Source organism: Pan paniscus, chromosome X (assembly GCF_029289425.2).
Source record: "Pan paniscus chromosome X, NHGRI_mPanPan1-v2.0_pri, whole genome shotgun sequence".
Taxonomy (NCBI): Eukaryota; Metazoa; Chordata; class Mammalia; order Primates; family Hominidae; genus Pan; species Pan paniscus.
This window is the reverse complement of record NC_073272.2, coordinates 105,677,340-105,700,629: the sequence shown is the minus strand read 5'-3', so window position 1 is coordinate 105,700,629 and position 23,290 is coordinate 105,677,340. Positions and strand designations below refer to the sequence as shown.

Sequence of the window (23,290 nt, the reverse complement as noted above, 5' to 3'; positions counted from 1 at the left end):
ATACTTGCAAAACACCTATGTGATGAAGGACTTTTATCCAAAATATATAAAGAACTCTCGAAATTCAATAATAAGATTATTATTGAATAACCAAATAAAAATAGTGAATTTAAACAGACACCTCATCAGAAAAGACATATGAATAGCAAGTGAACACATGAAAATATGCTCAACAGCATTAGTAATTGAGGATATGCAAGTAAAACCACAATGAGACAAATGCCCCTCTCTGACAGCTTTGAAGAGAGTAGTGGGTCTCCCAGCATGAGATCTGAGAATGGGCAGACTGCCTCCTCAAGTGGGTCCCTGACCCCTGAGTAGCCTAATTGGGAGGCACCCCCCAGTAGGGGCAGACTGACACCTCACACGGCCAGATACTGCTCTGAGACAAAACTTCCAGAGGAACAATCAGGCAGCAGCATCTGCAGTTCACCAATATCCGCTGTTCTGCAGCCACCGCTGCTGATACCCAGGCAAACAGGGTCTGGAGTGGACCTCTAGCAAACTCCAACAGACCTGCAGCTGAGGGTCCTGTCTGTCAGAAGGAAAACTAACAAACAGAAAGGACATCCACACCAAAAATCCATCTGTACGTCCCCATCATCAAAGACCAAAGGTAGATAAAACCACAAAGATGGGGAAAAAAAAGAGCAGAAAAACTGGAAACTCTAAAAATCAGAGTGCCTCTCCTCCTCCAAAGGAACGCAGCTCCTCACCAGCAATGGAACAAAGCTGGACGGAGAATGACTTTGACGAGCTGAGAGAAGAAGGCTTCAGATGATCAAACTACTCCGAGCTACAGGAGGAAATTCAAACCGATGGCAAAGAAGTTAAAAGCTTTGAAAAAAAATTAGACGAATGTATAACTAGAATAACCAATGCAGAGAAGTCCTTAAAGGACCTGATGGAGTGGAAAACCAAGGCACGAGAGCTACATGACGAATGCAGAAGCCTCAGTAACCGATGTGATTAACTGGAAGAAAGGGTATCAGCGATGGAAGACGAAATGAATGAAATGAAGCGAGAATAGAAATTTAGAGAAAAAAGAATAAAAAGAAATGAACAAAGACCGCAAGAAATATGGGACTATGTGAAAAGACCAAATCTATGTCTGATTGGTGTACCTGAAAGTGACGGGGAGAATGGAACCAAGTTGGAAAACACTCTGCAGGATATTATCCAGGAGAACTTCCCCAATCTAGCAAGGCAGGACAACATTCAAATTCAGGAAATACAGAGAATGCCACAAAGATACTCCTCAAGAAGAGCAACTCCAAGACACATAATTGTCAGATTCACCAAAGTTGAAATGAAGGAAAAAAATGTTAAGGGCAGCCAGAGAGAAAGGTCAGGTTACCCACAAAGGGAAGCCCATCAGACTAACAGCTGATCTCTTGGCAGAAACTCTACAAGCCAGAAGAGAGTGGGGGCCAATATTCAACATTCTTAAAAGAATTTTCAACCCAGAATTTCATATCCAGCCAAACTAAGCTTCATAAGTGAAGGAGAAATAAAATACTTTACAGATAAGCAAATGCTGAGAGATTTTGTCACCACCAGGCCTGCCGTAAAAGAGCTCCTAAAGGAAGCACTAAACATGGAAAGGAACAACCGGTACCAGGCACTGCAAAAACATGCCAAATTGTAAAGAACATCAAGGCTAGGAAGAAACTACATCAACTAACGAGCAAAATAACCAGCTAACATCATAATGACAGGATCAAATTCACACATAACAATATTAACTTTAAATGTAAATGGGCTAAATGCTACAATTTAAAGACCCAGACTGGCAAATTGGATAAAGAGTCAAGACTCATCAGTGCGCTGTATTCAGGAAGCCCATCTCATGTGCAGAGACACACATAGGCTCAAAATAAAGGGATGGAGGAAGATCTACCAAGCAAATGGAAAACAAAAAAAGGCAGGGGTTGCAATCCTAGTCTCGGATAAAACAGACTTTAAACCAACAAAGATCAAAAGAGACAAAGAAGGCCATTACATAATGGTAAAGGGACCAATTCAACAAGAAGAGCTAACTATCCTAAATATATATGCACCCAATACAGGAGCACCCAGATTCATAAAGCAAGTCCTTAGTGACCTACAAAGAGACTTAGACTCCCACACAACAATAATGGGAGACTTTAACACCCCACTCTCAACATTAGACAGATCAATGAGACAGAAAGTTAACAATATCCAGGAATTGAACTCAGCTCTGCACCAAGCGGACCTAATAGACATCTACAGAACTCTCCACCCTAAATCAACAAAATATACATTCTATTCAGCACATCACACCCACTCCAAAACTGACCACATAGTTGGAAGTAAAGCACTCCTCAGCAAATGGAAAAGAACAGAAATTATAACAAACTGTCTCTCAGACCACAGTGCAATCAAACTAGAACTCAGGATTAAGAAACTCACTCAAAACCACTCAACTACATGGAAACTGAACAACCTGCTCCTGAATGACTACTGGGTACATAATGAAATGAAGGAAGAAATAAAGATGTTCTTTGAAACCAACGAGAACAAAGACACAACATACCGGAATCTCTGGGACACATTCAAAGCAGTGTGTAGAGGGAAATTTATAGCACTAAATGCCCACAAGAGAAAGCAGGAAAGATCTAAAATTGACAACCTAACATCACAATTAAAAGAACTAGAAAAGCAAGAGCAAACACATTCAAAAGCTAGCAGAAGGCAAGAAATAACTAAGATCAGAGCAGAACTGAAGGAAATAGAGACACAAAAAACCCTTCAAAAAATCAATGAATCCAGGAGCTGGTTTTTTGAAAAGATCAACAAAATTGATAGACTGCTAGCAAGACTAATAAAAAAGAAAAAAGAGAAGAATCAAACAGATGTAATAAAAAATGATAAAGGGGATATCACCACCCATCCCACAGAAATACAAACTACCATCAGAGAATACTATAAACACCTCTATGCAAATAAACTAGAAAATCTAGAAGAAATGGATAAATTCCTCGACACATACATCCTCCCAAGAGTAAACCAGGAAGAAGTTGAATCTCTGAATAGACCAATAACAGGAGCTGAAATTGAGGCAATAATCAATAGCTTACCAACCAAAAAAAGTCCAGGACCTGATGGATTCACAGCCAAATTCTAACAGAGGTACAAAAAGGAGGTGGTACCATTCCTTCTGAAACTATTCCAATCAATAGAAAAAGAGGGAATCCTCCCTAACTCATTTTATGAGGCCAGCATCATCCTGATACCAAAGACTGGCAGAGACACAACCAAAAAAGACAATTTTAGACCAATATCCTTGATGAACATTGATGCAAAAATCCTCAATAAAATACTGGCAAATCGGATCCAGCAGCCCATCAAAAAGCTTATCCACCATGATCAAGTGGGCTTCATCCCTGGGATGCAAGGATGGTTCAACATACACAAATCAATAAATGTAATCCAACATATAAACAGAACCAAGGACAAAAACCACATGATTATCTCAATAGATGCAGAAAAGGCCTTTGACAAAATTCAACAACCCTTCATGCTAAAAACTCTCAATAAATTAGGTACTGATGGGATGTATCTCAAAATAATAAGAGCTATCTATGACAAACCCACAGCCAATATCATACTGAATGGGCAAAAACTGGAAGCATTCCCTTTGAAAACTGGCACAAGAAAGGGATGCCCTCTCTCACCACTCTTATTCAACATAGTGTTGGAAGTCCTGGCCAGGGAAATCAGGTAGGAGAAGGAAATAAAGAGTATTCAATTAGGAAAAGAGGAAGTCAAATTGTCCCTATTTGCAGATGACATGATTGTATATCTAGAAAACCCCATCGTCTCAGCCCAAAATCTCCTCAAGCTGATAAGCAACTTCACCAAAGTCTCAGGATACAAAATCAATGTGAAAAAGTCACAAGCATTCTTATACACCAATAACAGACAAACAGAGAGCCAAATCATGAGTGAACTCCCATTCACAATTGCTTCAAAGAGAATAAAATACCTAGGAATCCAACTTACAAGGGTTGTGAAGGACCTCTTCAAGGAGAACTACAAACCACTGCTCAATGAAATAAAAGAGGATACAAACAAATGGAAGAACATTCCATGCTCATGGGTAGGAAGAATCAATATCGTGAAAATGGCCATACTGCCCAAGGTAATTTATAGATTCAATGCCATCCCCATCAAGCTACCAATGACTTTCTTCACAGAATTGGAAAAAACTACTTTAAAGTTCATATGGAACCAAAAAAGAGCCTGCATCACCAAGTCAATCCTAAGCCAAAAGAACAAAGCTGGAGGCATCACGCCACCTGACTTCAAACTATACTACAAGGCTACGGTAACCAAAACAGCATGGTACTGGTACCAAAACAGAGATATAGACCAATGGAACAGAACAGAGGCCTCAGAAATAATGCCGCATATCTACAACTATCTGATCTTTGACAAACCTGAGAAAAACAAGCAATGGGGAAACGATTCCCTATTTAATAAACAGTGCTGGGAAAACTGGCTAGCCATATGTAGAAAGCTGAAACTGGATCCCTTCCTTACACCTTATACTAAAATTAATTCAAGATGGATTAAAGACTTACATGTTAGACCTAAAACCATAAAAACCCTAGAAGAAAACCTAGGCAATACCATTCAGGACATAGGCATGGGCAAGGACTTCACATCTAAAACACCAAAAGCAATGGCAACAAAAGCCAAAATTGACAAATGGGATCTAATTCAACTAAAGAGCTTCTGTACAGCAAAAGAAACTACCATCAGAGTGAACAGGCAACCTACAAAATGGGAGAAAATTTTTGCGATCTACTCATCTGACAAAGGGCTAATATCCAGAATCTACAATGAACTCAAACAAATTTACAAGAAAAAAACAAACAACCCCATCAAAAAGTCAGTGAATGATATGAACAGACACTTCTCAAAAGAAGACATTTATGCAGCCAAAAAACACATGAAAAAATGCTCATCATTACTGGCCATCAGAGAAATGCAAATCAAAACCACAATGAGATACCATCTCATACCAGTTAGAAAGGCAATCATTAAAAAGTCAGGAAACAACAGGTGCTGGAGAGGATGTGGAGAAATAGGAACAGTTTTACACTGTTGGTGGGACTGTAAACTAGTTCAACCATTGTGGAAGTCAGTGTGGTGATTCCTCAGGGATCTAGAACTAGAAATACCATTTGACCCAGCCATCCCATTACTGGGTATATACCCAAAGGACTATAAATCATGCTGCTATAAAGACACACGCACATGTATGTTTATAGTGGCACTATTCACAATAGCAAAGACTTGAAACCAACCTAAATGTCCAACAATGATAGACTGCATTAAGAAAATGTGGCACATGTACACCATGGAATACTATGCAGCCATAAAAAATGATGAGTTCATGTCCTTTGTAGGGACATGGATGAAACTGGAAACCATCATTCTCAGTAAACTATCCCAAGGACAAAAACCAAACACTGCATGTTCTCACTCATAGGTGGGAATTGAACAATGAGAACACATGGACACAGAAAGGGGAACATCACACAGCGGGGACTGTTGTGTGGTGGGGGGAAGGGAGAGGGATAGCATTAGGAGATATACCTAATGCTAAATGATGAGTTAATGGTTGCAGCACACCAACATGGCACATGTATACATATGTAACAAACCTGCACGTTGTGCACATGTACTCTAAACTTAAAAGTATAATAATAATAAAATTTTAAAAAAAGGTTCAAAGTTAAAAAAAGGAATAGCTAATATTAAAAATAAAATAAAATACAGATAGTATCGACTTCTAGCAATGATGTGTATCAACTGGAACTCTCATACATTGCTGGTGGAAATGCAAAATGTCACAGCTACTTTAGAAAACAGTTTGACAATTTCTAATGTAGTTAAGCACACACCTACCATAAAACCAAGAAATCCCATTCCTAAGTATTTACTCAAGAGAAATGAAAACTTATGTATACACAAAGACCTATTCTAGAATGTTTAACAACTTTAATCATAATTGCCAAAAACTACAAATCTACTGGTAATTGGATACTCAAATTGCAGAACATCCATATGATAGAATACCTCTCAGCTACATTAAGGAATAAATTACTGATATATGCAACAACATTGGTGAAAAATTTAAAAATATGCTAAGTGAAAGAAGCCAGAAGTAAAAGGCTATATACTTTATGATTCCATTTGTATGACATTCTGGAAAATGAAAAACTATAGGGACAGAAATCAAATCAGTGGTTGTCAGGAACTGACAGAGATATGGATTGACTACAATGGGGCAGGAGGCAACATTTTGGAGTAAAGGAAAGGTTATACAGCTTTCTGTATTGGTAGTTACATGATGGTATATTTTTCTCAAAGCTCTTCAAACTGTACATCTAAAAGAGTGAATTTAACTCTATGTAAACTATAGCTCTTTAAACCCGGGTCTTAAAAAGTCATTCAATCAGAATACGACCAATATAAGACATTTGTATTTTACTGTGAGAGTAATCCGGATACATATAGGGATTTTGATTTGTACTTTGAATCAATGATTGCCAAAGAAGGCTGTGGGTTCCACAAGATATGTTTAAAAATACCCTCTGTAGTGTAGAAATAATATGTTAAAAATGTAAATTATTTTGATCTCTTTTATTAATTTTTATTAACTTGTACTTCTGAATTGCTTTAAAACATGGGGGGGCACCTACAACACGTGACTTTTGATGCAGTTATATAACTTTGTTAAAACACATGTCTTCATTAATTATCTCTTTCATTGAGAGTTAGTACAGGACATATGTCAAGAAACCAGATGACATCAGCATTGTACAGTACATGAAATTTATCCCCATTGGCAGAGTCTCTAACCACACTGAAGTTCTCACATGCCACTAAACCATATGAGTGGAAAGAGAGGAGGGAAGGAAGGAAGGAAATAGGGAGGAAGAAAGAAGTAGAAAACAAAATGCTACAATCTGGAGATAATGATATAGTTAAGAATATGTACCCAGTTAAAAGCAGAAGCTGAGTAACGTATGACAGGGAAACACAGTGGTCATAGAATAAATAAATGTCATTATTTTAGTGCATAAGGTCCATATAACAACTATAAACAGTCCAGTTAGAACACTCCCAAAGACAATGAGGAGGCCACAGACATTGGTAAAGCAAGGAATCTTAGACATTTCATAGATATTCAAAATATTCAATGCCCCCCAAGGCAGAAGCACAGACAAGTAACAACTGAATCTCACTGCAAAAAAAGAGTTCAATCCTATTAATGTCAACTGACTGAATATCAGCCCACCTGAAGAGGAAGAACATCAGGAAAACCTTAGTAATAATGATCAACCCAAGTATAGAAAAAGGTAAGCCAGATTTAGTGATTCACTGCCAGGGTCAAAGAGACTCCATAATCCCTGGTAAAATGTATATGAATAAAAAGAAAAATTACCAACTAGTGACTTAGAGGGACAAAGGGATAAACCTGCCACATTGGAGATTTTATACTTCCCAGGCAATGTGTAGATATTCCCAGGCAAAACTTACACATGCCAATAAACAAAATTATTAGGAGTCAAGACACAGGATGATGGAATGGGAAACATTTTTTAAAGGAATAAAATGGAAACAAGTTTGACGAGGACCTCACAACCCCATCATTACAGTGCATAGACGAATAAACCTCTACTGCACTCTGCATGTTCCAGTAGACAGAGTAAACTTCAGAGTTCTTCCTGGCATAAACAAGCAAGAAGGAAGACCCATCTGGGGTTTGCCCTGGGGAATTTAAAGAAAAAAGGAGTCCTCCCTTAATCCCACCATTCTCTGAGACACCCATAGAAAAAAAACCAGGACAGGACAAAAATTATTCCTGCCACTGAGAGATGAAGCCAGCTGGACTTCCTGGGTCGAGTGGGGACTTGGAGAACTTTTCTGTCTAGCTAGAGGATTGTAAATGCACCAATCAACGCTCTGTGTCTAGCTAGAGGATTGTAAATGCACCAATCAGCACTCTGTAAAAATGCACCAATCAGTGCTCTGTGTCTAGCTAAAGTATTGTAAACGCACCAATCAGCACTCTGTAAAATGGACCAATCAGCACTCTGTAAAATGGACCAATCAGCGCTGTGTAAAATGGACCAATCAGCACGACGTGGGCGGGGACAAATAAGGGAATAAAAGCTGGCCACCCCCAGCCAGCAGTGGCAACCCACTCGGGTCCCCTTCCACGCTGTGGAAGCTTTATTCTTTCACTCTTCACAATAAGTCTTGCTGCTGCTCACTCTTTGGGTCCGTGCCACCTTTAAGAGCTGTAACACTCACTGCGAAGGTCCACAGCTTCATTCTTGAAGTCAGTGAGACCAAGAACCCATCGGAAGGAAACAACTCTGGACACACCACCACTCTAAATAAAGGTACTTATCAGTTCTTTAGTAAGGAGATATGAGACACTGTTGAAGATCCAATATCTAAACCTCAGAGTTCCTCAGGCAAGTATTATGGCAAAGTTTTTACATATTCCAAATTCACAAACAGATATAGAGACATGGGTTTAGGACCTAGTTCTGACTTTATTAGTGGACTGGAGGAACAACTAGTGCTACCAGATATCAAAATATATTACAAGGTTAGAATAATTTTTTAAAGTTCAGTGAAAATTTAAGTGTGAAGCAAGAGGTCGATATAGACATAGAAAAGAAGGGGACAAGAAAAAAGGTTTCAAATAGACCATAGATCTGAATTATTATCTGGATATAGGTTAGAAATCAGTCAGTGAACTTTCAATCATCTAACAAAAATTCTTAGGTCACTGGTCTGCGTTTGTCTGGTTTAACCAGAAAACTAGTGGTTTTAGAGGCCTCTATTGCCTTAGGGCTACTAAAGAGTTTTCTTCTTCTGTAGCTTGTTCATGCCTCCCTGAAAACTCACAAGGAAGCTTGAATAAGTAATTTCAAATAGGCAATACTAGAGGGTATACATTTAAAGGAAAGGCAAAGAAAAAAGAGAATAAGCAAACGGATTTCTTCTCTCAAAGGAGTAGGAAGATGGACAATGGAAATGGAGAAGACAAAAGATGAACAAATACTGGGCACAAGACAAATAAACATATTGTGGTTGGGGGGGAAATATTTAAAAATCTAAGAAAAGAAGAGTAGTTCTATAATGCCCCAGTTTGTAGCCCTTATTATAGTTATTACATCTAAGGAATGAATATACGTGTGTATGAGAGGGTGGTGAGAGATGCCCAGGGAAAGCTGGGGAATATGTTGGGGACACTATTCCTATTAATGAATATTTTTGTACTTTGGAGTCTCTCAAGGCTTATTCTAGGGGAATTCTTTTTAGACTCTTCTAAGCTAACGGTGCTGCCCTGTATACCCAAGGCAGCCAGACACAGATACTGGGGGTCTGCATCCCCTGGACTAATCCAGACAGCAACGACCTTGTTAAGAGAAAAAACTTAGAAGTCAGAGATTCATAATGGCTGCCACGGCCACCCATTGGAAAGGATTGTTTTTAAGGATTTCGTGAGAGTCAGGCAGATGGCTGGGGCATCCAAGTCTTCCATAATTAGACATCATTATGACTGTTTGCATACTTTTCCTACAGGAGTTTAGCATATATAATTCTTTCCCAACATTAGAATCTGTGGCTTTTAGTTTAAAATGTTATGGCTACTGAGCGAGAGTGAAATCAGTTGTATCCCATATTCTCAACTTAGAATGTTTTTACCATGAAATGCTTTGTGAAATGGGAAAAGCCTTACCCACTGTCACACAGATAGTAGTGGGTCTGGCGCTAAGATCCAGCTGTGTTAATTCTTACTCCAACTGCTTGTCTGGCAGGGCCCTTACCCTGCTTGGCACTTTTGTGGTTCCACTGTTTTCAGAGGCTCACCTGGCATCACATGCAGATTTCCCATGCCAAGTGCATCTCTGATAAAGGCAGAGAATCAAACCAACGAAATGGAAAAGGTGTAAATAAATTTCCCTGCCTAAACTTTAACAGGCATGTCATTCCAAAACACAGGAATGAGGGGAAATCTCATCTGTGATGTAGATGCCATCTATTTTCACTTCATGTTCTTATAATATGAAATGCTCTCTTTGTCAGTTATGTTATTTGGCTCATGCTAAAATAATATCATTCAGGAAAATTACAAGGTGGAGAAAGGAGAGAAGGGAAAGGACAATTGACTTGTGTCTAATATGGGGCAGACTATGTAGCAGCATTTTTAATGATTTCTGTTTGAGGCTTCACATCAGTTCTTGGGTGGGGTTTTTCTTTTAGACATATACAATTTTTTGAGTGGAATTTGAATCACACTCTACATGCTGTCACATAGTCTGATAATAAAATACATTTCATTGTTTTGTTTGCTCACTTCATAAAAATAGTTGTCTGGAGAAAATTTAGGATATCTTGCAAGCACCATCTTGTGACGAGAAACAGAACTGTTACTACAACATCCTTGTGGGAGAACGGTGGGAACTACATCCTGCCAGCAAGCAGCTTTCTCAGGCTTCTAGAATATACCATCCTCAAATTTAGTTTTGTTATGCATTACTTAAAAAATGGAATCCGAATCTCTTCACCTCCAATGGTTGGATTGCAGAAAAATAATTGCATGGTTACTGAAAATTGAAAATATGAGAAAGATATATAAAAAGAAAGTATAATTCTGGAAAGATATTATTTCCTGTATATCTTTCCATATTTTTTCTTTACATAAACGTATGAATGCATATTATTTCAAATCAGCTTTTTGTCCTGCTTAAGCTCATGGTTTAAACATTTTTGCATACTACTAAGTGTTTTCAATGTGATTTTTTAGTGAATCACTTCAAATGCAATTTTCCCCCAACTTTGCAACATTTTACCTCAATCTTTTTTCTGATTTTGTTTTTAAAAAAGGCTAAATACGTATTAAGAATTTTTCAAAAATAGTGATAGTAAAGCCTGCCCTATCTCTTCAACTGCACAAATAATTCCATTAGCAGGCTGGTTTATATTTTTTCTGATTTGGTTACACATGTATTAATGTAGTCTTTTATGTTTAAATGACATAATATGGTGCTTACCATTCTGCAGTTTGCTCTTTTTACTTCTCAGACACCTTTTCAAGTCACTACAAGTTCATACTTTCATTTGTCAGCTATATAACGTGCCATTGTATGGATGCACCATAGTACATAATACTTTTAAAACTGTTCATAGAAATAAACCAAATCCTATCCGTTTCTCACTCTTAAACTTAGATGATATAGAAAAGTGGTTCTTGCTGACCATGGCTGTACCTGTGGACTGAAAGAGCGGGCTGCAGGGAGGACACATGCAAGGCTGTGGTTGACACAGCAACCAGGCTACCCACTTGATCAGGTCCAGGAAAAATTCCACTATTCACAAAAGACAAGGGAGTATGGGAGCGTGTCTGTGGTGTCTATGTGTGTTTATGTATTTGAAACAAAATGGGTATACTGTTTTGGCTTTATTTTGCTCTTATTATGAAAACAAGCACAAATGGAAACAATTCTAAAAATGCTGAAAGTAGTGAAAAATAGATTTTAAAAAAACTTCCATAATCTGAACACTCAGAGATGAACACTCAGAGATGCTGACTGTTAACTCGGGAGTCTAGTTCCCTTCCTAAGGAAAACGAATATACATCTTTACAAGTGTTACCACTCGACGGCATATCTGAATCCCTTTCCATGTTCATGTACATTTATATTTGTGTCCCTATATGTCATTCTCTTTGTGTGTTTACATTTTTCTATCATTTTTTGTGTAGAATAATGTGTTTAAGTCAAAATATAATAAAATCTGTAACAAAGATAGAAATATGTAGTGCCACGTAAAAAATTAACACGAACAGCACGTCTCACCGAAGTCTTAATTTAGAAACTGTAATTTGATCGCCCATTCCCACACGGAGGACTTTAAAAATATCGGGCGAAACAAAAATTCAGAGGATTAATTCCGTTCCAATAACAGCTGTTCAAACAAAACCATTCCATTCCCACCTCTCTCAGGCAACAATCTCTATTTCTTTTCTTTCCTTTTTTTTACTTTAACACCAAGGCCCGAAGAAATTCCCAGAAAATAACTGGCTTTAAGACAGCCATTACCTTGAAGCTTCTTGTCAGCTGCAGCCTCTTGAAATGCTGCCCCTCCCCCAATACTGGCCGGGTACAGCTCCCGAGCGGCTCCGACGAGGCTCCGCCCCCTCCCAGTGACGGGAATAGCAAGGGGACCTTTCCCTCAAAGGGAAGAGAATCACCAAGTTAAACTGCAATTCCCTTAAAGCGAAAAGATTATCATTTTTAAAGCAGTTGAAAGCGGAATGGCAACATGTGTCTGTTTAATTTACATTCAAACTACAAGAGTGGGTGATTTTCTGGGAAAAACAAAAGGTAGAAATGCCTTTACCATATAATAAAGACTCAGTAAAGAACATCTTTTACATATTTTTCTTGCCTACTTTGGCAACTTATTTCTAAAAACGATTTCAAGATCTGACTGGTCAAACTCTATTAAAAAGCCCCTCTACATCCTTATTTGTACTGCAATGAATTAATACATTATTTTGTGGATAAACAATTCCCTGATATTTTAATTCTTCTGGCCCTGGCACATGATGTATATCTCTCTTTTTATTCAGGTCTTCTCATTCATCTTTCAGAAAGTTTCATCGTTTTTTTCAACTAAAGTCATTTCTAAACATAAAACATCAACCAAAATCCTTAAAGAGATATGTAGGTATCTGAATATCCTGAAATTGGAAACAAAAAAATTCTTATTGGCAAAAACACAATAAACCAAATTTGAAAATATAAGAACAAAATTGACAAAACTGTTTTCAACGCAAAAATATCACTAAAGTAGTTCTTACATATTAATAAGAAATAAATGGCAGAGTAAAAATGGGCAAAAGATATAAATAGACAATTCACAATGTTCTGAGAGTATAATTTTTCCCCACTCCTAATATTTACTTCCTTGAGGGCAAGCTCATATGGTGCCACCACAGGAATCTCTGTCCCTTCCTGTACAGCTACAAACCTCTAGGCTATTTTGGTAGGTTTGCTTAAATTTGGAGTTCTGTTATCAAGCCTGTAATCCCAGCACTTTGGAAGGCCGAGGTGGGCAGATCATTTGAGGCCAGCGGTTCGAGACCAGCCTGGCCAACATGATGAAACCCCATCTCTACTAAAAATACAAAAATTATCCAGGCGTGTTGGTGGGTGCCTGTAATCCCAGCTAATCAGAGGGCTGAGGTGGGAGAATGACTTGAACCCGGGAGGTGGAGGTTGCAGTGAGCTGAGATCGCGCCACTGCACTCTAGCCTGGGCAACAGAATAAGACTCCATCTCAAAAAAAATAAAATAAAATAATAGTTAATATATAAGCCCATTTGATTCTCACAATAATCAATACCCCGCAACTTCCTCTTCCTCTTGTACTGTTGTAATGTTGACATTTTGGCTTCCATCTGCAACTCCATTTGTTTTATATCTATCTATCCAGTTTGTTCAGTGGAGAAAGGGAGGTGCTATATATCGGGACTCCTCAAAACCCAAATATTCAAAATAAAGATTAAAACTAATACATAAAAGATATTCACCTTCCCTAATAATCAAAGAGATGCAAATATAAAACAGCAATAAGATGGCATTTTTCTACCTAAATTGACTAAGAAGCAAATAAATGATACAACTAATAGAGATCCAGGAAACAAGGGCACTCTTGCTAATGCCACGGTCACAAAGCTAGGAAGAGGGTGAGACAAAATCGGAGCCAAAGTCTGACTCCAAAACAGGAGGTATGCCCTCTTTCCACCACTATTCACTCCCTCCTGGGCTTGGAATCCTGTTTCTTTGGTAGAACCAAAGATGATGTCGCTCACATTCAAACTGTGAGGAAATTGGTGAATATAACCCCAGCGTGGCCGGGCACGGTGGCTCACACCGGTAATACCAGCACTTTGGGAGGCCGAGGTGGGCGGATCACGAGGTCAGGAGATCGAGACCATCCTGGCTAACACGGTGAAACCCCGTCTCTACTAAAAATACAAAAAATCAGCAGGGCGCGGTGGCTGGCGCCTGGAGTCCCAGCTACTCCGGAGGCTGAGGCAGGAGAATGGCGTGAACCCGGGAGGCGGAGCTTGCAGTGAGCCGAGATCGCGCCAGTGCACTACAGCCTGGGCGACAGAGCAAGACTCCGTCTCAAAAAAAAAAAAAAAAAAAAAGAAATAACCCCAGCATGAGTGTTGCTTAGTCTCATGTCTCTGATGGTGAACATATTGGTGAACTACAACCATCTTCAGCAACTACCATGCTTACTATCCTTGACTTCTATCTCTTACATCCATCTACATTCCCACACAAATTAAAAAGTATTTTCATGCACTATGCTTTTTTCCTCTTCTTTTTTTTTTTTTTTTGAGACAGAGTCTTGCTCTGTCGCTCAGGCTGTAGTGCAGTGGCACGATCTCAGCTCACTCTGCCTCCTGGGTTCAAGTGAGTCTCCTGCCTCAGCCTCCTGAGTAGCTGGGATTACAGGCATGTGCCACCACACCCAGCTAATTTTTGTACTTTTAGTAGAGATGGGGTTTCACCATGTTGGCCAGGCTGGTCTAAAACTCCTGACTTCAGGTGATCTGCCTGCCTCGGCCTCCCAAAATGCTAAGATTACAAGGTGTGAGCCACCGCTCCCAGCCTGCACTATGCTTTTGCACTGACCGTATCTGCATGATGGCATTAACTTGGCCTTAGATCAGTTATGAGAAGTCTCTTTTGTGTTATACGGGCCTGGCAGCAGCTTCCCTTTCAGATATGGTGATTCCTGGACAGGGGCTGAAAATCATTCGTTATACAGAGAATTGCCATTTTCATTCTACCCTCATTAACAATTGGCAATTCCTTGCTCCTGTGCTTTGCAGTTTGCAGCTGCCAATTCAGTATGGGAAAGTTGCATTTTTATCCTCTTTTGCTGAGCTTTTTTATTCACAAAATATTCACAAAATTAAGATTTAAATTTAGATTTTTATTGCCTTTAATGTTCAGGTGTTGTTTCCCAGGAAGCATTAGAGCCTACACATTGCTAATGGATAATGATTCTGAGGTTTAGGTCTCTTAAGATAATGTTATAAAAAATCATAAAACTAGGTAAAGTTGGTGAGGCCCTCACAACCCCATTTGTTATCACAGTGAGTGGGTAAACACATCTCCTGCCACATTCTCGCTATTCAGGTTAGAGACACAGAGCTGCATTTGACACATCTCTTCCTGTAATGATCAAATGGAATAAAAGAAAACTGTCTGCGTTGGGGACTCTAAAGAAAGAAGCCATCATTCTTCCAGAGACTCATAACAGAAGGGTCAGCCTGGGTCAAAATTTTCCTGGTAAGCAACTTTAAAATGACACAGAGTTCTTTGGTGAGATATGGATTTCTGTTGGCAGGACCCAATGTTTAGCTTGTAAGAGTTTATCACCAAGGCATTATGACATGGTTATGTTTCTGAATTTTTCAGACAGCCAAAAAATCAGACAGTGTGGGTTTGAAACCTTTATTAGCTCAGCGGAGAAAAACTGTCCAATCCTTGACAACAATGCTAGGTTGTCATCTCCCATATCCTAGAGAGCATAGTCAGCAAGGATGCATGGGTCACCTGTATCTCTATATTAACCTAGATTGTCCAAATATTAAATATTAAGCCATTAATATATTTAAAAATACAATAATAAAAAGAGTTTTAGCTACTTAGTTGTCTAGAAAAGCTGTTTTTTGTTTGTTTTTGTTTTTTAAGAAGCCTCATTCTATTTATCTGGGGATAGTAAATGGTTCTGGTCTGTTGTAGCCTCTTTTATCCCCCTGAACCTTCACAAAGTAGCTTGAATAAAGTATTTTCAATGGGTGATAATTGGATTGCATTAAAACATGGCAAAGAAGAAAAGAGATCAGATAAAAAATTTACTTTCCTAAGTAGGATGAAGGTAGACGATGAGAATATAGACAAGACACAAGTCAGAAGAACGAACAATGGGTATCAGATAGGTGGGGTTATATGTGTGGAATATATTTGGGGGGGTACAAAAAAGATAAGTATTATAACACAAACCCAATATCCCATCGTTATTTTCTCTGTTGTGTAATAAAAAAGGAATTGTGTGGGAGGAGCTTTGGCAGTATCGGGGACATTGTTTTTGTTCTTGGATAATTTGGCCTTTTGCAACCCTCTGAGTTATCGTAAGTGAATGCTGGGTTCTAATCTTTTCTAAGCTGCCACTACTGCCCTGTCTATCCAAGGCAACCAAAGGAGAGCTCATGGACACAATGAGGCTCAGCATCAACAATCTCACTGACAGCACAATGTTATGAGGCACGGATTTGTGATGGTTGCTGGGAAAGAATTAAGTTTGTTAAACCACTACAAAATATTATTTAAGAGAATATAGTCATGTCGTGCATAGTGACATTTCAGTCAATGACAAACTGCATATATGACGATGTTCCTGTAAGATTATAATAAAGCTGCAAAATTCCTGTTGCCTAGTGATGTCGGTCACAGCCATTGTAACACTGAAGCACAATTCATGACTCACCTGTTTGTGGTGCTGCTGGTGTAAACAACCTACTACACTGATAGTGGCATAAAAGTATAGCACATACAATTATGTGACGTACCTAATACTTGATAGTGATAATAAATGACTGTTATTGGTTTATGTACTTACTATACTTTTTAATCTTATTTTAGTATATTCCTTCTACTTAGAAAAAAAAAATGCTAACCATAAAATAGCCACAGAGCAGGTCTTGATTCAGGGGGTATTCTAGAAAAGGGCATTGTTATTCTAGGAGATAACAGCACCATGAGTGTTACTGCCCCTGAAGACCTTCCAGTGGGACGAGATGTGTAAATGGAGGACGGTGATATTGACGATCTTGACCCTGCATAGGCCTAGGCTAATATGTGTGTTGGTGTTTAACAAAAAAAAGTTTGAAAAGAAAAAAAATAAAAAATTTTTTAAAATAGGAAAAAAGCTTATAGAACAAGGATATAAAGAAAGAAATTATTTTATTTTATTTTTTTTACTGCTGTACAATGTGTTAGTGCTTTAAGGTATTATTACAAAAGTGTTAAAAGATTTAAAAATTTAAACATTTATAAAGTAAAATGTTACCATAAGCTAAGGTTAATTTATCATTAAAAAATATTTTTTTTTATAAATTTAGTGTAGCCTAAGTGTTCAAGCTACAGTAGTATACATAATGTTCTAGGCCTTCACTTTCACTCACCACTCACTCACTGACTTACCCAAAGTAACTTCCAGTCCTGCAAGCTCCATTCATGGTAATTCCCCTATACAGGTATACCATTTTTTGTCTTTTATGTCATATTTTTACTGTAACTTCTCTATATTTAGATATGTTTGGATATACAAATACTATTATAATGATAATAAATGACTGTTATTGGTTTATGTACTTAGTATACTTTTTAATCTTATTTCAGTATATTCCTTCAACTTAGAAAAAAAAATGTTAATCGTAAAATAGGCACAGAGCAGGTCTTTCAGGGGGTATTCCAGAAAAGGGCATTGTTATTCTAGGAGACAACAGCACCATGTTGTAGGCAGTTGTGTTGCAACTGCCTACAGTATTCAGTATTCACCACTGTAGGCAGTTGTGTTGCAACTGCTTATAGTATTCAGTACAGTAACATGGTATACAGGTTTGTGGTATAGGAGCAATAGGCTATACCATATAGCCTAAGTGTGTAGTAGGCTATACCATCTAAGTTCGTGCAAGTACACTCTATAATGTTCTCAGATAAAATCGCCTATTGAAGCATTTCTCAGAATATGTCCCCATCGTTAAGCCATGCATGACTGTACAGGTGATTCAAGAAGGTCGTAAGACCTTAAGCAGGTTCTAAGAAACCTTTATAACTATGTTATCTAGTTTATGGTATGACAACCTAGTATAGTTGTCAAGGACTACAGAGTCAGGCCTCAGGGAGACACCTGCATAGCCTCTTGCATGATTTCTTCATAGTGGTATAATATATGGATTCTTTCCAAAAACTAGAAGTTATGACTTTTAATTACAAACATGATAGCTGTAGAACAGGAAACAAAATGAAGTACACCCCAAATTCTCAACCTAACATAATCCTTACATGAAATGTGGCTTTTAATTTAAAATGCTATGATGACTTTAGAGCCGGAAGCAAAATACATTGTTCTCCAAGTTCTCAACATGTTTATACCGTGAAATGTTTTGTGAAATGGGAAGAGTCTTACTCACTGTTACATGGATCCTGCTGGGTCTGGTCCTGTGGTCCAGCTGTCTTGATTCTCACTCCAGCTGCTTGTCCAGCAGGGTCTTTACCTGGCTCAGCACTTCTGTGGTTGACCTGTCTTTCTGGGGCTCGGCTGGCAGGGAATCAAACCAATGAAATGGAAAAGGTGTAAATAAATTTCCCTACCTAAACTCTAACAGGCTGTCATTCCAAAACACAGGAATGAGGCAAAATCTCATCTGTGATGTAGATGCCATCTATTTTCCTTCATGTTATTATAATATGAAATGCTCTCTGGGTCAGTTATGTTATTTCGTTCATGCTAAAATCATATCCTTCAGGAAAATTATGAGGTGGAGAAAAGAGAGAAGGGAAAGAACAATTGACTTGTTTCTACTATGGGCCAGACTCTATGTAGCAGCATGTTTTATGATTTCTGTGTGAGTCTTCATGTCAGTTATTGGTGGGGATTTTTCTTCTAGATATTTATAATATTTTGAATGGAATTTCAATCACACTCTACATGCTGTCTCATAGTCGGCTAATACAAAACATATTTCATTGCTTTGTCCACTTCATAAAAATATTTGCCTGGACAAAGCTTAGGAAACCTGGCAAGCACCATCTTGTGACCAGAACCAGAACTGCAGACACTCAGGCTTCTAGAATTTTTCATTCTCAGTTTAAGAGTTCTGTGCATGTGTTATACAAAAATGGGATCATAATGTTCTCGTTTTAATATTTTTCATCATAATATCTCTCATGCAAATTGTATATATCTTTCTACATCTTTTGGATTTCCAAAGAAGAAAGGAAATCTCCACAACAATGGTCAAAATGTAATGGTTTGCTCTGTATATTTCTAGATTTTTTTCTGTAGAGACTCATCAATGTGGAAGCTTTTTGAAACTAGACCCTTTATTCCTCCAGTAATATATTTGAACATCTTTCCATATCAATAATTATTTTCCATATCATCTTTTTGTGAATTGCTTTACAAAATTTTTTCCACATTTCTAAAATTTTATGTTTTTCTCATGATGAAAATTATTCAGGCTTGCTCTTTTCAAAATGAAATTTTTAAAATGGGGAAATGTAATACATAGAAGGTTAAAATATTCTGTCTATTAATTGGAGATATGTGTGGAGATATAAGAACACTTATATCTCCAATTAATAAAGTGGCATGTATTATTTCCAGATTTCTCCAATTAATAAAGTAGCATGTATATTTCCAGGTTTTTATTGCATACACTGTACTAATGCATGCACATTCTTTTTGGTAAACAAATAGGATTACATGATACAGGCCATTCTTCAATTTGCTTATTTTTAGAAACTACCTTGGACATTTACTCTAATCATTGCATTTAGAGTTAACTCATTCCTTTTACAGCTGCGTAGCATTCAACATTATAGATATACTATCGTATATGACTATGTCATAATATGTTTAAAACATTTTACGAATTATTCCTCAGGAGTATAAAGATAAATATGTTCTGCTTGAACCAGAGTCTGGACTATAGCCTCACTAGTTGAATTGCAAGAAAAGCACAAGCAATCAGGTAATGAGCCTTCTCAGACCCATAGAAAAATCCTACTGCAGCTAAAGACAATGGAATGTGTGTGTGGCTATTTGCTCAAGTGTCTGTAACAAAAGTGATTATTCCCTTTTCAGCTCCATTATCGTTTCCAAAAGAATCTAAAAGTACATAAAAATCTAAAGATGAAAATACACATCATCAGTACTCAAACCCTGAGTTGTTCACGGCATACATTTGATGTCTAATCCTTTTTATTTTTTTCCTCATCACATACATGTTTGAATATACTATTTAAAATTACATTTATTTAGCCACATATTTGAACACCTTTCCCTGTTTATATATGAGTTTATGCTATTTTGGGGAAAGTAGCTTTTCCCCATGATTTTAAGTTCTCATCTCAGTTTCTATGCCGACATAGAAACTACATGCTAAGTAAAATGTGGAAGAAAGAAGTGGAAAATTTCCTCCTTTTTCCCCTGACATCCTTTTTTATCAGGCATCCTTTATTACTAAGTATATTGTTTGTTGTGTTTTATTATACTAATGCACGTCTGTTATTGTTATGATCTTTTAGATTTTTTCCATTGCAGTACAAATAGGACTGTACAATTCTCTTGAGAGATAGGTAGAAGTACAGACAAAGATCATATTTTGCACATTATTTAAAAAGCTATTATATTAAGTCATTGTGTATCCGTTGACAAATAACCAAACTAATTCTCAGAGATACTCGAATTTGCACAGTTATGCATTACTTTAAATTACTAACATACTCCACCAAAACAGTAAGATTTGTTAGAAACACAACACATTCAAAGTAATATAAAAAACCAACATCCCCAACAACTTAATTTTTCATTTAAGACTATTACAACCTTTTTCAAAATAAGGAAGATTAACCTCCCAAGTTTTGTTTCATCATTTATCTCAGCCACCACTGCCTTTTGATGGAAACATAAAATGCTCTATTAAAAAGTTAGCTTTTGCTACCTCTTTAAGAATATTTTTCCACAGGTGTAATGTTGATTACCACCTCCCCGACTGTGGACTTTTAAAATAATCTGAAGGAACACAAAACACAGATATTAATTCCCTCACAGAAACAACGACCCTCACAGAACGACACTCCTTTCCCGTTATTCCTAAGCAGCACTCTCTTCTTTTCTCACCTTTATTCCAAATCTTCGAGAACTCTCTGAAAATAACTAGCATTTACGACAGCCATTACCTCCAAGCTTCTCCACGGAAGCCTCCGAAGCCTGTGTGTAATGCAGCTCCTCCCCGAAGACTGGCTGGGCGCAGCTTTCTTCCAAGCTCCTAGAGGATGCTCCGCCCCCTCTCCGTGATGGGGAAAGCACGAGGTTCTTCCTTCGCTTAGGAGAAAAATGACCAACTTAAACCGAAATACAGTTAAAGGGAAGAAATGTTCCTCTTAAAGTACTTTAAAGTGTAATGGTAACCTATGTCTGTTCAATTTCCATTCAACCCCCTAGGATAGGTGTTTTAATGGAAAAAGAGAAGCAACAGCAAATCTCTTTTTCATATAATAAAGATGTGGTTAAAACGTTCCTTACATATATTTTTTCTGATCCTCTTTTGTACTTTATTTCTGGTAAATTTAAGACCTACTGGCCAAACTTCACAAAAAAAATACGCTAAGTATTTTGATTTGGATTACAGTGAATTAATACTTTATTTTAGGTAGAATTAATTCTTTACAATTTTGAATCTGAATCTGGGACATAATATATCTCTCCTTTTATTCAAGTTTCTTATACTTCTTTCCTTAGGTCATTTCCAAAGAAAAATCCTCAGACAAAATCTGATTATACTGAAATCGAAAAAAAAAATGTATTAAGCGTAAAATCACCATAGGCCAAGTTAAAAAATCAGCCGCAAACTTAGGAGTGCTTTTCAAGTGCTTTTGTTTGTCCATATGATTAGATAAACAAAAATATACCCAAGCTAGTTCTTTCATTTCAATAAGAAAGAAATGAACAACAAAGTAGAGAAAGGGGCAAAGAACACAAGCAGAGAATTCCCAACGTCCTTCCCTATTCCTGATATTTACTTCACTGTGAAGAAAGCTCAAAGCAGTGTAACTTGAAGGCTCTCTGCGTCTTCTAGACTAGAGAAATATGCTTCTAGGCTGATGGATAGTTTTCCTTAAGTCTGGAGTTCTGTTAGTCTCATTTCACTCTCACAAGCAAAGTCCTGCAATTTATCTTCCCCTCTTAATAAAGCTGACAATTTTGGTTTCATCTGCTATTCAATTTATTTTTACCACATTTTCTTCATTATTTTTAAGATATGACAATTGTAAACTTTTTGTACCCACGAGATTACCTCAAAATGTATAATAATGCAAAAATGGATAGAAATACATTATTGGGCAAGTAAGAAAAATTTGATTAGCTCTTATAGAAGTAAAAGGAACTGGTGGTCAGTGCCTCCTCCTGAGGCTCTTTTACCTACAAAGTACTTTGATCTCTCCCAGATTAATGTCTGTTTATTTTGGTCTTGGAATGTGATTTTTTTGTACAACTGACAAAAATTATATATATTCAGGATGGGTAATGTGATGATTTGATATATGTGTACACTGTGAAATGATTACCACAATCAAGCCAAGTAACATATCCATCACCTCACATAGTTACCATTTCGTGTGAGATGAGAACGCTTTAGATCTACCTTCTTAGCAAATTTCAAATATACATTACATATTATTAACTACAGTCACCTTTTCATGTACCTTTTGACCATTTGCACGTTTTCATTGGAAAAAATAACTACCCAGTGTCTTTTACTCATTTTTAAAATCAGGTTACTTGCTAGTTTTTTCTTGACATTGAGTTTTATAAGTTTCTTATTGTGGGTATTAATTTTATAAGTTTCTAATTGTGGATATTGACTCCTTATTGGATGCATGGTTTGCAAATATTTTCTCCCATTCCATGGGTTACCTTTTCATTCTGTTGATTATTTTCTTTGTTGTGCAGAAACTTTAGTTTGATGTAGTCCCACTTGTTTATTCATGTGATTTCTAATAGCAAGTTATCTCAAAAGCTCTGATATAATTTCAAAGCTCAAAGCTTCTCAGTATTGCAACTCTATAAAAACCGCTTCTGTTCATGAAACATTCTGCAAAATTGTGGGACAAATTCTGCTAATGTGTAACAAGGACATAATACTAAGAATAATAGTTTATTGAAATATAACAACATCAAGAACAGAGAACTGATAAACTGTGTTCTATAAAGTCACAAGACCTTGAGAAACATTGCTATTCAGAATGAAAAGACTCTACTCTAAAGTGTCGCTTTTTTATTATTGTTGACATTAGTTTTATTTTCTTTGGTATTAAAAAGTGCTCTAAAAAACCAGTGGTTGCACCAG

General features: G+C 37.3%; 1 protein-coding gene across 6 annotated transcripts in view; it reads right to left on the bottom strand.

The window, feature by feature from the left end:
* Nucleotides 1-21,185, bottom strand: part of PWWP3B (PWWP domain containing 3B) — a 34,847-nt gene extending 13,662 nt beyond the window's left edge. Inside the window, exons 1-3 of one of the 6 annotated variants that reach the window (XM_008973075.3) lie at nt 21,061-21,185; nt 18,347-18,474; nt 12,162-12,287 (exon numbers count right to left, since the gene is read on the bottom strand). The gene's annotated coding sequence lies outside the window, so the exon portion shown is untranslated. Of the gene's footprint in view, nt 1-12,161; nt 12,294-18,346; nt 18,475-21,060 lie in introns of all 6 variants that reach the window. The other 5 variants (XM_034949910.2, XM_034949908.2, XM_003819662.5 and 2 more) reach the window with 5 other exon arrangements.
* Between the last annotated feature and the right edge of the window lie 2,105 nt (nt 21,186-23,290).